Genomic DNA, 8,916 nt, shown 5'->3' with positions numbered 1-8,916 from the left:
GTTGGGTAGAACCCATAGGTCCTGGAGAACAGGTAATGGAGGACATCAGGTGGATCCAGGTCTGGTTCTTGGGTAGAACCCCTAGGTCCTGGAGAACAGGTAATCGAGGACATCAGGTGGTTCTGGGTGTTGGGCAGAACCCCTAGGTCCTGGAGAACAGGTAATGGAGGACATCAGGTGGATCCAGGTCTGGGTGTTGGGTAGAACCACTAGGTCCTGGAGAACAGGTAATGGAGGACTTCAGGTGGGTCTGGGTGTTGGGTAGAACCCCTAGGTCCTGGAGAACAGATAATGGAAGACTTCAGGTAGGTCTGGATGTTGGGCAGAACCCCTAGGTCCTGGAGAACAGGTAATAGAGGACATCGGGTGGATCCAGATCTGGGTGTTGGGTAGAACCCCTAGGTCCTGGAGAACAGGTAATGGAGGACATCGGGTGGATCCAGGTCTGGGTGTTGGGCAGAACCCCTAGGTCCTGGAGAACAGGTAATGGAGGACATCGGGTGGGTCTGGATGTAGGGCAGGACCCCTAGGTCCTGGAGAACATCAGGTGGATCCAGGTCTGGGTGTTGGGTAGAACCACTAGGTCCCGGAGAACAGGTAAAGGACGACATCAGGTGGGTCTGGGTGTTGGGTAGAACCCCTAGGTCCTGGATTACATTACTCATCTCATATGTATATGCATATACTGTACTCTATATCATCTAGTGCATCTTGCCATCTTTATGTAATACATGTATCACTAGCCACTTTAAACTATGCCACTTTATGTTTATATACTCTACATTACTCATCTCATATGTATATACTGTAAAATGTAATAAAATTTGATTTGATTTGAACTACATTGTTGCTTTAAGCAAGGAGCTGCAAGCAAGGCTCCCAGACAACCTAGAAGCTTTGCGACACATGGCCTTGTTCAGTGTTAAGGAAACGCTAAAGCACAATAAAGGCACCACCAAAATTATTCAAGTAGTTGAGCTACTGGGATACCAGCCCCAAACAATTGATCAAATTGTTTCCCAATGGAGAAACATCCATCTGTTTAGGTGGGACTCAACTGAAAATACAGTGGAGTCAATAACTACACGGACTCTTCCAGGTCAAATCCATTTGAAGAACTGTGCAAAGCTGCACTCGCTGCCCTCTCCTTGCCACACTCAAATGCGGAGGTTGAACGGCTGTTCAGCCAAATGACTGTGGTCAAGTCAAAGTTAAGAAATAGAATGTCACTGCACACTCTCAGCTCCATACTCCTGGTGCGGTATGGACTGAAGCTGGCTGGTGATTCCTGTTACCGGCATAAACTACCAGGTGAAGTTGTGCAGCAGTTTGGCACCACAGCAGCATACAGCTTTAAGGCCACTCCATCCTCTACTGCTGGTTCCAGCTCCGTGACAATGCAGTTGGACAGTGACGATGAAGAGGATTTCCTTGCCGATCTACGATTCATCATATTTACAGTACGTATGCAAGGAGTGGACTTTCTGGAACTGGCGGAGACACACAGCTGATGGTGGCAGTGTGTACTGCAGTGTGTGTGAAAACAGTGGCAATATCTGGAGGAAACCATTGAGCAGCTAGCCAGCCAAGCAGCACAACAACCCGGAGAGAGATGCCTAGCGCACACATCATTATTTGAGTTAAGTTGCTTGTTCAATAATAAAGCATCTATACCTTGTTATTAGCTTGTACCTATAATTGTTGATCTGTTAGGTAGCATGTTAACTAGCAATACGCTGCTTAAAATTACAATTGTTCAGAATGTGTAGGATTACTAGTTAAAAAGAAAATAAATAAAATGTAATTGTTCAATAATTCAATGTGTTGTGTTTAAAAATTAAAAATATCTGATCATATAAAATGTGTATTTATTACTTTTACAAAGAAAAATATATGATAATAAACAAACAAATCTAAACTAACAAATGTCAAATCATATTTTTCGCCGAGATGGCCAGTCAATTTGAGATACAAAAAAGACAGGCTATTTTTAATTGTTCACATTATTTTCGTAGACGATGTATTGAAGTCAAGTGGTTCAACATTGAAATGCAGCTTGCTGTACCACACAGGACAGCCAGGAAAAAGCGACGGTCGGTGGAACTCTGGCGCCACCAAGTGGACAATTGCTTCAGTTCAGTTGTGGCAGCAGTGCTACCGGATATATTTGATACAAGATCAAATGTTATATCAATATTATTATCTCCAAATTGTTCCCCCCACCCGTAATATATTATTATTCCAATGTAGCTGTTGATCTGGTTTTAATTTAACAAAGCTTTCTCTCATTTCTGATTGGAGGGCGGATGGCCACGTGACATTAGAACCTACAAATGTGTTACTTTGTAACAGTCAAACGTGGTTATTCCTGACGTTGATCAACTCCCAATCCATGCCACCATTTATTTAAAGCCTTATCTTTTTTTATGGGGAAAAAAAGCATACAGAGCTCATTTTGGTGTGTCCAATGTCGAATTTGACGTGTCGGAGAACGGCCACTTCCTCCCGAAACCATTGTGGGTATCGCTTCTCGGCCTTTTGGCTAAGATCAAGTGTAGTATCTGTTCTTATCAGTTTAATATCTGATACGTCCCCTATCTGGGGACCATATATTAAATTGATTTTTGGAATAGGGAGATGGAATAGGGGCTTGCTCCGTCCACTCCACGCATCGACCTGGTATTGCAGTACCTCCAGGAACGGTGCACCCCCTGCCGTTGTAAACAGAAATCAGACAGTGTCAACGGAGTAGCTTCGTTGGTCTATATTGTATTTTCACTTTGAGCAACTTCAGTTCAATGTCAGTGATGGCTAGATAGCGCTGGTTAAATCGGTCACCGTTATATTGACTACGATAGCTGTTGTGAACGGGCTGCGTTCATCTTCTATTCAAACATTTTTATTCACGGGATACAGGGTACAGTGAAATGCTTACTTGCAAACTTTCCTCAACAGTGCAATCAATAGCCATGATCAAAAATATACACAAATAGCTAAGTAATAAAGTAGTTAAAACATTTTTTTGTTATGATTGGAAATATATACAGTAGAAGACTATACAGAATAAACTATGAAATGTGCTCAAGCCATGTACTGGTAACATGGACTGTCTCACAAGCAACTGTCTGTATGTATTCGTTTCTCTCAATCACCTACAAGCAGTTCTTTGGAACAATGTTGTCGATTTTCAAAACAGAGTCCACAAGACACACAACTTTTGAAAAACAGTAAATGCATTTTGAAAATGTAGTTGTCTTTTAAACACATAAAAACATGAATAAAAAATTCAGAGATTACAGCTGGACAAAAAGGTCATGTTCATTTGGGAAAGCAACACAGAAACAAAGACAAATTAGAGACAGATCCCCTTCACACCTTTTTATTGTAGCATTGTGATCTGTAACTAATGAACATTGACACTAGTTCATCTTGAATAATGTTTTTACCTTAACAATTTAAAACAAGTTCAAACAATTAATACAAATTAAATGAATCAACATATCATTTCAAAATGTACAAATAAGATAACTTGTTTGTAAATGTTAGACATCTTAGTAAGTAGGCTGTTATTACATAAGCATCATTTAGGGAAAACAAATATATCCATACCAGAGTTGTGGTTTTCTCAGATTCTGCCATTACTCTCCTGAAGGTGGCGGTAATGGGCAACACGAGGAGTCTGAAACCTTTCTCATGTGGATTTTATCTTAGGCTATCATTTCTACTGATTGCGTGCCAGTTATCGCTTTCATATGCACATTTTTGTGAAAGTTTAATTTAATTCATAATAACGTCTTATCTCAATCAGTCATGAGGTTAATCACAATTCTATCCAAATCTAAATGAAAATGATACAAACCTAAAAAGTAACTTCCGTTGCCAATATGTAGAAATTGTCTATCAAAAGCCAACAAATTAAACATTGCAGCCTGCAGGTAGAAAATATCCTGATTTAAAAAGAAATATCCTATAAATCACATTGCTTGCTGTTTTGAGGTGACAAAGCATTACTTTGAGAAGCTCCACAGGTCACTAGTCGTGGTGAGTTAAGCCCATCAGAAATACTATCAGATGGGCACATTTATAAGCCTACATTTGTGCGCAGGCTAGGCAGCATATAGGCCTACTTCTATGCGTGCGCGTCCTTACTCAACATTGATAGTAGCGCTCCAAACAAAATAATGACTAAATCAACTGGTAAATGGAATGCTATAAACCTACAGTTGTTCTCACAAGTGTAGCATAGGTTGTGCACTCTGCAAACAATGTGTCCACAACAACAATGAGAACGATGAAAGACTAATCATATATTGAATGCATTAACTGAAATTACCATCAAACATTGTAGATTGTAAATGATAGGAATGAAGGGTAAATGTAGTACTGGTGATATATATATATATATATGTAATGGGGAATTTATATACACTAACAATCAAACACAAACAACTCACTGAGATGACCGCAAATCAGAAAGGTGTCACCACCGTTCAAAAGTTTGGGGTCACTTAGAAATGTCCTTGTTTATGAAAGAAAAGCAAGTTTTTTTTGTCCATTAAAATAACATAAAATTGATCAGAAATACAGTGTAGACATTGTTAATGTTGTAAATGACTATTGTAGCTGGAAAAGGCTGATTTTTAATGGAATATCTACATAGGTGCACAGAGACCCATTATCAGCAACCATCACTCCTGTTTTCCAATGGCACGTTGTGTTAGCTAATCCAAGTTTATCATTTCAAAAGGCTAATTGATCATTAGAAAACCCTTTTGCAATTATGTTAGCACAGTGAAAACTGTTGTTCTGATTAAAGAAGCAATAGAACTGGCCTTCTTTCGACTAATTGAGTATCTGGAGCATCAGCATTTGTGGGTTCGATTACAGGCTCAAAATAGCCAGAAACAAAGACCTTTCTTCTGAAACTCGTCAGTCTATTCTTGTTCTGAGAAATGAAGGCTATTCCATGAGAGAAAATGCCAAGAAACTGAAGATCTTGTACAACGCTGTGTACTACTCGCTTCACAGAAAGAGGAGTGGGAGGCCCCGGTGCACAACTGAGAAGGAGGATAAGTCCTCAACTGGCAGCTTCATTAAATAGTACCCGCATAACACCAGTCTCAACGTCGACAGTGAAGAAGCGAATCAGGGATGCTGGCCTTCTAGGCAGAGTTCCTCTGTCCAGTGTCTGTGTTCTTTTGCCCATCTTAATTTCTTCTTTTTATTGGCCAGTCTGAGATATGTCTTTTTCTTTGCAACTCTGGCTAGAAGACCAGCATCCCGGAGTCGCCTCTTCACTGTTGACGTTGAGAATGGTGTTTTGCGGGTACTATTTATTGAAGCTGCCAGTTGAGGACTTGTGAGGCGCCTGTTTCTCAATCTAGACACTCTAATGTACTTGTCCTTTGCTCAGTTGTGCACCGGGGCCTCCCCTTTTCTTTAAAAAACAAGGACATTTCCAAGTGACCCCAAACTTTTGAACAGTAGTGTATATTTATTTGCTACTGTTCAACTAAAAAATACCTTGGTCATCCAACAGCATTTCGACCAAACAATCAACCAGTCGACTAATTACCAACTGTACTGGTAACTAATGTTCTGTTATGTCAACGTTCTGTCGTGTCTCCATAGTGACGTGAAGGTGTACGACCCCTCCGGAGACTCCACCCTCCCCCCTGTTTCCAGGAAGAGGAAGTTTGAGGAGGTGGAGGAAGAGGTGGCCACACCGGTGACAGTCAAAACCAAGAAAGCCAAGGAAGAACCGGTGGAAGGTCAGTGGAGTAACTCTTACCCATAATGCACCATCCTGTTATATAACACAATAACATGAGACCATAATACACCATCCTGTTATATAACACAATAACATGAGACCATAATACACCATCCATCCTGTTATATAACACAATAACATGAGACCATAATACACCATCCATCCTGTTATATAACACAATAACATGAGACCATAATACACCATCCTGTTATATAACACAATAACATGAGACCATAATACACCATCCATCCTGTTATATAACACAATAACATGAGACCATAATACACCATCCATCCTGTTATATAACACAATAACATGAGACCATAATACACCATCCTGTTATATAACACAATAACATGAGACCATAATATACTATCCTGTTATATAACACAATAACATGAGACCATAATACACCATCCTGTTATATAACACAATAACATGAGACCATAATACACCATCCTGTTATATAACACAATAACATGAGACCATAATATACCATCCTGTTATATAACACAATAACATGAGACCATAATACACCATCCTGTTATATAACACAATAACATGAGACCATAATACACCATCCTGTTATATAACACAATAACATGAGACCATAATACACCATCCATCCTGTTATATAACACAATAACATGAGACCATAATACACCATCCTGTTATATAACACAATAACATGAGACCACAATACACCATCCTGTTATATAACACAATAACATGAGACCATAATACACCATCCTGTTATATAACACAATAACATGAGACCATAATATACCATCCTGTTATATAACACAATAACATGAGACCACAATACACCATCCTGTTATATAACACAATAACATGAGACCATAATACACCATCCTGTTATATAACACAATAACATGAGACCATAATACACCATCCTGTTATATAACACAATAACATGAGACCATAATACACCATCCATCCTGTTATATAACACAATAACATGAGACCATAATACACCATCCATCCTGTTATATAACACAATAACATGAGACCATAATATACTATCCTGTTATATAACACAATAACATGAGACCCATAATACACCATCCTGTTATATAACACAATCCATAACATGAGACCATAATACACCATCCTGTTATTTAACACAATCCATAACATGAGACCATAATACACCATCCTGTTATTTAACACAATCAATAACATGAGACCATAATACACCATCCTGTTATATAACATGAGACCATAATTATGAGGCACAAGGCAAAACCCAGATGCAGACACATGAGGCAGATGGTTGGAGTCTTAGATGTTTATTAATCCGAAAAGGGGTCGGCAAGAGAATGGTCGTGTACAGGCAAAAAGTCAAAACCAGTTCTGAGCCCAGTAGGTACCGAAGGGCAGGCAGAATCGAGGTCAGGGCAGGCAGAATGTTCAGGCAGGGAAGATTAGCAAAGAGAATAGAAAAAGGAGTACGTGAAAAAACACGCTGGTTGACTTGAACATACAAGACACACTGGCACAGAGAGACAGGAAACACAGGGAGAAATACACTGGTACAGAGAGACAGGAAACACAGGGAGAAATACACTGGTACAGAGAGACAGGAAACACAGGGAGAAATACACTGGTACAGAGAGACAGGAAACACAGGGAGAAATACACTGACACAGAGAGACAGGAAACACAGGGAGGGGGTGGAGACAGTAACAAGGACAGGTGAAACAGATCAGGTTGTGACCGTACCCCCACTCTAGGGGCGCCACCTGGAGGGGGTGGAGACAGTAACAAGGATAGGTGAAACAGATCAGGTTGTGACCGTACCCCCCCTCTAGGGGCGCCACCTGGAGGGGGTGGAGACAGTAACAAGGACAGGTGAAACAGATCAGGTTGTGACCGTACCCCCCCTCTAGGGGCGCCACCTGGAGGGGGTGGAGACATAGTTACAAGGACAGGTGAAACAGATCAGGTTGTGACCGTACCCCCCCTCTAGGGACGCCACCTGGTGGGGGTGGAGACAGTAACAAGGACAGGTGAAACAGATCAGGTTGTGACCGTACCCCCCCCCTCTAGGGGCGCCACCTGGAGGGGGTGGAGACAGTAACAAGGACAGGTGAAACAGATCAGGTTGTGACCGTACCCCCCACCCCTCTAGGGGCGCCACCTGGAGGGGGTGGAGACAGTAACAAGGACAGGTAAAACAGATCAGGTTGTGACAGTACCCCCCCTCCAGTCTAGTGTACTGCATAGGGCTCTAGTCCAGTCTAGTGTACTGCATAGGGCTCTAGTCCAGTCTAGTGTACTGCATCGGGCTCTAGTCCAGTCTAGTGTACTGCATAGTGTTCTAGTCCAGTCTAGTGTACTGCATAGGGCTCTAGTCCAGTCTAGTGTACTGCATAGGGCTCTAGTCCAGTCTAGTGTACTGCATCGGGCTCTAGTCCAGTCTAGTGTACTGCATAGGGCTCTAGTCCAGTCTAGTGTACTGCATAGGGCTCTAGTCCAGTCTAGTGTACTGCATAGGGCTCTAGTCCAGTCTAGTGTACTGCATAGGGCTCTAGTCCAGTCTAGTGTACAGCATAGGGCTCTAGTCCAGTCTAGTGTACTGCATAGGGCTCTAGTCCAGTCTAGTGTACTGCATAGGGCTCTAGTCCAGTCTAGTGTACTGCATAGGACTCTAGTCCAGTCTAGTGTACTGCATCGGGCTCTAGTCCAGTCTAGTGTACTGCATAGGGCTCTAGTCCAGTCTAGTGTACTGCATAGGGCTCTAGTCAAGTCTAGTGTACTGCATAGGGCTCTAGTCCAGTCTAGTGTACTGCATAGGGCTCTAGTCCAGTCTAGTGTACTGCATCGGGCTCTAGTCCAGTCTAGTGTACTACATAGGGCTCTAGTCCAGTCTAGTGTACTGCATAGGGCTCTAGTCCAGTCTAGTGTACTGCATAGGGCTCTAGTCCAGTCTAGTGTACTGCATAGGGCTCTAGTCCAGTCTAGTGTACTGCATAGGGCTCTAGTCCAGTCTAGTGTACTGCATAGGGCTCTAGTCCAGTCTAGTGTACTGCATAGGGCTCTAGTCCAGTCTAGTGTACTGCATAGGGCTCTAGTCCAGTCTAGTGTACTGCATAGGGCTCTAGTCCAGTCTAGTGTACTGC

At 41.9% G+C, this 8,916-nt stretch overlaps 1 non-coding gene across 1 annotated transcript; it reads left to right on the top strand.

The window, feature by feature from the left end:
• The first annotated feature begins 2,522 nt into the window (after positions 1-2,522).
• LOC139533102 (U2 spliceosomal RNA) lies at positions 2,523-2,713 on the top strand. Its single transcript, XR_011666700.1, has one exon. It is a non-coding gene; the product is annotated as a U2 spliceosomal RNA (small nuclear RNA).
• Positions 2,714-8,916: the final 6,203 nt, after the last annotated feature.

This window comes from Salvelinus alpinus, chromosome 10 (genome assembly GCF_045679555.1).
Source record: "Salvelinus alpinus chromosome 10, SLU_Salpinus.1, whole genome shotgun sequence".
NCBI lineage: Eukaryota > Metazoa > Chordata > Actinopteri > Salmoniformes > Salmonidae > Salvelinus > Salvelinus alpinus.
The sequence above is the reverse complement of the archived record's forward strand: the minus strand, read 5'-3'. Positions and strand labels throughout refer to the sequence as shown.